At 40.1% G+C, this 6,044-nt stretch overlaps 1 pseudogene; it reads left to right on the top strand.

The window, feature by feature from the left end:
- The first annotated feature begins 658 nt into the window (after positions 1-658).
- Positions 659-1,645, top strand: LOC116076529 (annotated as a pseudogene).
- Positions 1,646-6,044: the final 4,399 nt, after the last annotated feature.

Genomic DNA, 6,044 nt, shown 5'->3' with positions numbered 1-6,044 from the left:
ATATATATATATATATATATATATACAAATATGCATGCAATAACAATTGTTGAGGAGAGGCAATGAATTTGGAAAATGACAGGGAGAGTTATATAGGAGGGTTTGGAGGGAGCAAAGGAAGAGAAGAAATGTTGTAATTAAAACACAATCTTGAAAATTTTTTAAAAAGAGAGAAAACTACAGGGAAATGTATTACAAATTAGGAAAAATTATTTAACTTTATTAAGTTCTTTAAATTAAGAAAAATATCTCACTGTAATTATAATGTATAGCTAATACCTATAGAGACAGGAAGCAGTTTCACAATTATATTTATTTTACAAATTATAAACTTTTATTAAAATAAAAATACCCATACTTATCCAGATCAATTTCTCCTTTGCCTAAGAGAGGTGTAAATTATAAGAAGTATTAGATCTCTAAGATGCCATTTTCTATTAACCCAGGAAATAATGTTTTCCACTCCCATCGTGAACTAGGAGGATGGAGAAAAAAGGTCATGGAAATTGAGGGCAGAGATATTCCCCACCCCGACATGTCTCAATTAATCTGACTTTCTCTTGTGTCTTCATAGTGAAATCCATGGTATTTTGGGTCTCCATTCTCCTGCTTCCTCCTCCAGCTATCTATACATGCTTCACTGTGTCAGGGCCAGAGGATGGCCCTGACAAATAGCATGCCACCATGGTGGCCAATATGTGTGACTTCAGCACTTGATGAGTACAAGCCACAGGATGCCACCATCAACCCATTCCTCATCCTGGCTGCAGCACAGATGCCTGCCTACTGAGAGCTAGTGGAGGAGGTCATTGCCTACAGCAAGGAGCTGGGTGGAACTAGGAGCAGCAGTGTTGGTCACAAGAGGAGTGGATTAAAAATGCTACTGATAAACTTTTTGTGCCGTTTAGAGCAGAAATACTAAAGAAGATCCTAGGCCGTGTGTCCACAGAAGCGGATGCAAGGCTTTCCTTTAAGAAGGATGTAATGGTGACCCAAGACAGATGCCTCATAGAGCTTTACAAAGAAGCTGGATTCAATAAGGGCAGAATTCCCATCAAGTTATCCTCACCCTGGGAAGAAATTCAGGCTAGAATGGAGCCAGAGGAACAACATGGTGCCCATTACAACATGGCACTGCTTCGATCCTTTGCCCAGGCCACTGGCTTGGAACAAAGCAGGTGTGACTCTCATTTCTCCCTTTGTGGGGTGCATCCTTGATTGGCATGTGGCAAAGACAGACAAGAAATTCCATGAGCCCCAGGAGGACCTTGACATAAAGAGTGTTACCAAAATGTATAACTACTACAAGAAATTTGGCTACAAGACCATTGTCATGGGTGTCTCCTTCAGAATCACAGGTAAGATCAGTGCATTGGCAGGGGGCAAGTTCCTACACAATCTCACCCAAGATCCTGAGGAGATGCTCCAGGATAATACCACACTGGCCCCTGTGCTTTTCATCAAAGAAGCAAAGGTCAGTGACTTGGAGAATATACATCTGGAGAGGAGGCCTTCTGTTAGCTGCACAATGAGGACCAAATGGCTATGGAGAAGCTCACATGGGATCTGCAGGCTTGCTGGTGATGCTATAATGTTAGAGAGGATGCTCACGGAACAAATGTTCAGTGCTGAGAATGGAAAGTAGTACAGAACCAGAGGCTGCACCCCAGACCTGCACTGCCCTTGAGCTGGATCCTAATTGCACATGGCTTGTGATGAGTCTTGTATTTTTTTAGTGATTGGGAAAGAGGTGGATCCATAGGTTTCCAATTTTATGTGAAATTTGTCTAATTTGTTCCAACAGTCGCTTTTCTAAACAAAAATGAAATTCAACCATTGCTTTTATTGTCCCCACTACCATTTGTTCATCTAAGCTGAGGGAAACTGGAGGCCAGCATTGCCATCAGCAGAGCTTCAGGTATGCATCGAGACTGAGATTACCCACAAACTCTCAGTTTCCTTGTGTGTGGTAATAAGCTTTAAACAGAGTCCCGACAGCAGCCAATATTTTCTCTCACTATGAGCCCTTCTAGTCATCCAAGAGTTAGTTTCAAGAAAAGTCTTCAGAAGACAAAGACTGCAAAGGCTTCCTTATCTTCTGGAGCCAGGACAATCCGACAGAACACTGGAGTACTGCAGTCAACTTCTGTGACACAGAAGACAATCCCACAAAGCCTCAGGAGTTATGCCTGGGGACTATCTAGTCATGTAATAGCCCAGCATGGTTGAGAAGTACGGGCAGCATATTAACTGACAAAACTCCCTTACCCCTTAAAAAAAAAAAACACACACACACACACAAGAAACAATTATAGTGTCGGTGAAAGACATGGCATAGGGAGGCAAGACTGTGAGGCCCCATGCAGGGATCTCTACAGTCTTCCTTATTCTGTAGGAGGACTCTTTGGTAAAACATCCTCTTAAAGGGCTGAGAGAGCTTTAATTTAATGGCTACATGCTTTCCAGATGCTTCTTGTGGCTCATCTCGTTCATGGGATAAGCTACATCTAAGCTCTGCTCTCAATGTTACAAACAGTGGGCATGAATTGAGTTAGTAAATACTTCGAAGACAACAGAATTGAGAAAGAATTCAGGGAGGCATATAATTCTTCTATGGGAGAACCATCGAGTATTTTGTCAAATCAGCCCACTAGCCTAGACTAAATATTAAATAAACAGATTGTAGTTTATTTGGCTATTGCTGAACCACAGAGACACCAAGTTGAAATCAAAACGTAATTTTAGACAAGCCTGAAGATAGGGAGCTGCTTTCTGTTTCTGAGGTTTATAGCAAGTCACCTGCACTCATGCTACACATGGGCTAATCCATGGTGACCACACATGTCTTATAAGAGATGGTTAACAACAGCCGCTGCTGAATCCATGTCAAGAGGAGGAAAAAAATTACCTTAAACCAGAAACTCAGAGGAAATAGAACTACCATAGGCTGCTTCCTACCTTTGATGCTGTTGCCTCTGCATGATATAAAATATAGAAAGCCTTGAATTTTAAATATTTCAATTTGTAATTCAAAACAGATGTTCTTAACAATAACAATTTGTAGCGATAGATTGTATGGATGGATTTTTTTATAAGTATTTCACTTATCTCTTATTTAAAGTTGCCTATGTCTGTCAGTGTCTTGGAGTTTTCAAGTGTTGCTTGAAATGGTTGTTTGCTGAATCCTCACAAAAAGCTCAAAAGATAAATGTCATTACCCTTGGTTACTGCCAGCCATTCTCCAGAGAAAAATCAAGCCTCTCAGACAGTGAATTATTTCCTCTAATTTCTGCAGGCTAGCATCACTGGGTTTGCAAAAAGGCCTTTGACTTCAAAATTCCTTCCCATTGTTCCCATTCTGCTTTTTGTAGAAAAACCCCAAAGCATAATTTAAAATAAATAAAACCAATGAATGAAGACGCTTTCCAGATGTAAAGCATGCTTCATGACCATAAATACTAAATGCAAAATTATGATTATTTTGAGAGAGAACTAATTCATTTTACCCTTTGTGCTTCTTTCTGCATGTATCTCTACTTTTCCAAACTGTTTTTACATCATAGACCTACCTATTGGCATTGTCAAAACCCACTTGAAAGCCCTCAAATTAGAGTTTTATGCTACTCTATGTTTTGATCATAGGTTTTCTGGTCTAAATAGCACATTTTAAGACTGATTTTGCCCAATCAAAGACTACAAAATCAATACTTGCATTACTTTAAGTAGATTACTATTAAATATTCCATATGCATAACAAGCTGCCAGCTTTCTGCTGTTATATACACAATAAATTAAACAGAACACTGTACTGCCACTTTTTACAGAAAGAGCAGCCACAACCTACTCTTACCACTTGGCAGTTGCCAACTAAAGTACAATATAGTAAAGCATTCTGAAACCAAGACCAGAGTACCAGAGTAGTGACAGGCATAATGAACAGTGTCTGCCATGGCTGAGTGAGAAGAGAGAGGTACCTACTTCCCATCTTGAAGTTATTAGTTCTTGCCAGACTAAGAAATAAAATATTAAAATGCCTTTCATTAAAAGTCAAATTCATAATTTACATGTCCGTCTAAAAAGAGAATTCCATACTTATTTCTAACTCTCTGGACTTTTGGATGGGCTCCCACGGATGGTTTTAATCAATGGCGTATTGGATGGGTAATTTTAGAGTCTCAGACAGCCCTGTCTGGCATCTGACTGGATGGGTTTCAGTGCTTCAATATGTCGGCGGTAAATCAGAAACATTGAGAAAGAGGAAAGGGAAAGAGAGGGGATGGACTTTGGGACTGGTTAGATAATTAGAAGTGTGCTAAGGACTAGCATCTCCCATGGGACACTGTGATATGGAAGCCCAATGCATCTAAGAAGACCAAGAACTAAGAGTCTCGCTTTGCTCCCATCTCCACTGCTACCATATCTGTCCCCGGCTCTCTCTCCAACTCAGTCATGGGCTAACCGTACCGTCCAGAAGTTCTGACAATAATATTATACTGTAAAACTGTTCCCTAAGTGTAAATTACAAATAACTCCCTTTTATTTCTGTCTTCTTTTACATTAGATCCATCTGTTTTGTGTTACTTTTGTGTTTATATGTACAGTCAACATTTATTTTTGTTATTGGTTTGGACAGGCAATTGGTTTTTGGCTTATAATGGAACACTTAGATCAACAGCATAACTACAATTTGAACAAATACGCAAGTCCCCCTTTTCAAGTACCAAGAAAGTACAAGAGCCTCTGCTTCCCCTCATTTATGATTCACAGATAAAAATCTGAGTTCCCTTCATGAATTAGTGTAAAATTCAATCACTGGATTGTACCTGACTCAAGCACTGTCTCAGAACTCTCTCTGTCCTCTTTTGATCATGTTGGCCTTCAAGACCTGCTGCAGATAGTCAGCAGACAGATCTATCACTCCATCATTCCTGTTCATGAAGCTTTGGGAGGAAAAGCAAATGGACTAAGTCTCCCTACTATAAAAGTGAAAATGTAAGCCACAAAAAAAAAAAAAAAAAAAAAAAAAAAAAAAAAAAAAAGAAAGAAAGAAAGAAAGAAAGAAAGAAAGAAAGAAAGAAAGAAAAGAAAAATCTACAGTGGCCAAAGGATATGTGTATATCTTGGCTGGAAAGGCACTGGGACATTAAATGCCTGGAGTTAAGAGAAAATTTCGGTGCTGTCTCCTGTGATTAAATTCCAGGCAAACATTGTCCTTCCCCGTTCGCTAAGCCAGTCAAGATTTTCCAGTGACTGTTCAGCACTCACAACCTTCTTCTCTTCCATAAACAATCATCTTCAAGAGACCGGAAACCCTGTGTCTTACTGGAAAGTGTAAATAAAACCAAGCCTTGCCTTCACAAAGAGATTCCTTCTTATGTAATTCAGGAAATGCTGTTATTTAGTCCCATCTCTATCCACATGACCCTTCCTTAAAGGAGCTTCCCATCACTCTCAGATGATAACCCCTGACCCCTGCATCCTCTACTGCATCATTTTTCTTCATTCTATCCATCTGCCTCCTCCAATAGAAAGTAAATTCTATGGGGACTAAGATTGTATCTGCTGTGCTCAATGTCCCTACCCCATCCCCCATTCCTTCCTAAATAGAAGGAAGCACTAACTGGCCATTTACAGGGCAGATGAATGAACAGAGGCAGGAGCTCTGCAGGCAACTTACAAAGGGTGACTGACTCTTCCATTCTGATTGATGCTTCAAGAGGGAAATGAACCCATTTAGCTAGGCAGGAGCAAAGCAAAGTTTTGAAACCAGTCCATCCAGAAAATGGTTTGACTGTAACATTCTGTACAGGAATCTCTGCAAGTGAATGGATTGCTTGTGTCCAATGTATACTTTGATTAAAGGTTAGGCTAGAAGTTGATGCCAGGACCTGGATGTTACTTGATGCTGCAACTTCAAAGGAAGGGAAAATCTGGTCTGAAAAACAGCAAGACAAGTTGGTATATAGGCACCAGGGGACCTGACCTAAGGTATAGGAGATGAGGTGAGAGAATAGAGGACAGTACTGTGAAGGTGGCTCAGGCCT

This window comes from Mastomys coucha, unplaced genomic scaffold (genome assembly GCF_008632895.1).
Source record: "Mastomys coucha isolate ucsf_1 unplaced genomic scaffold, UCSF_Mcou_1 pScaffold4, whole genome shotgun sequence".
In the NCBI taxonomy this organism is placed as follows: Eukaryota; Metazoa; Chordata; class Mammalia; order Rodentia; family Muridae; genus Mastomys; species Mastomys coucha.
This window is presented reverse-complemented; position numbering and strand designations above follow the sequence as displayed.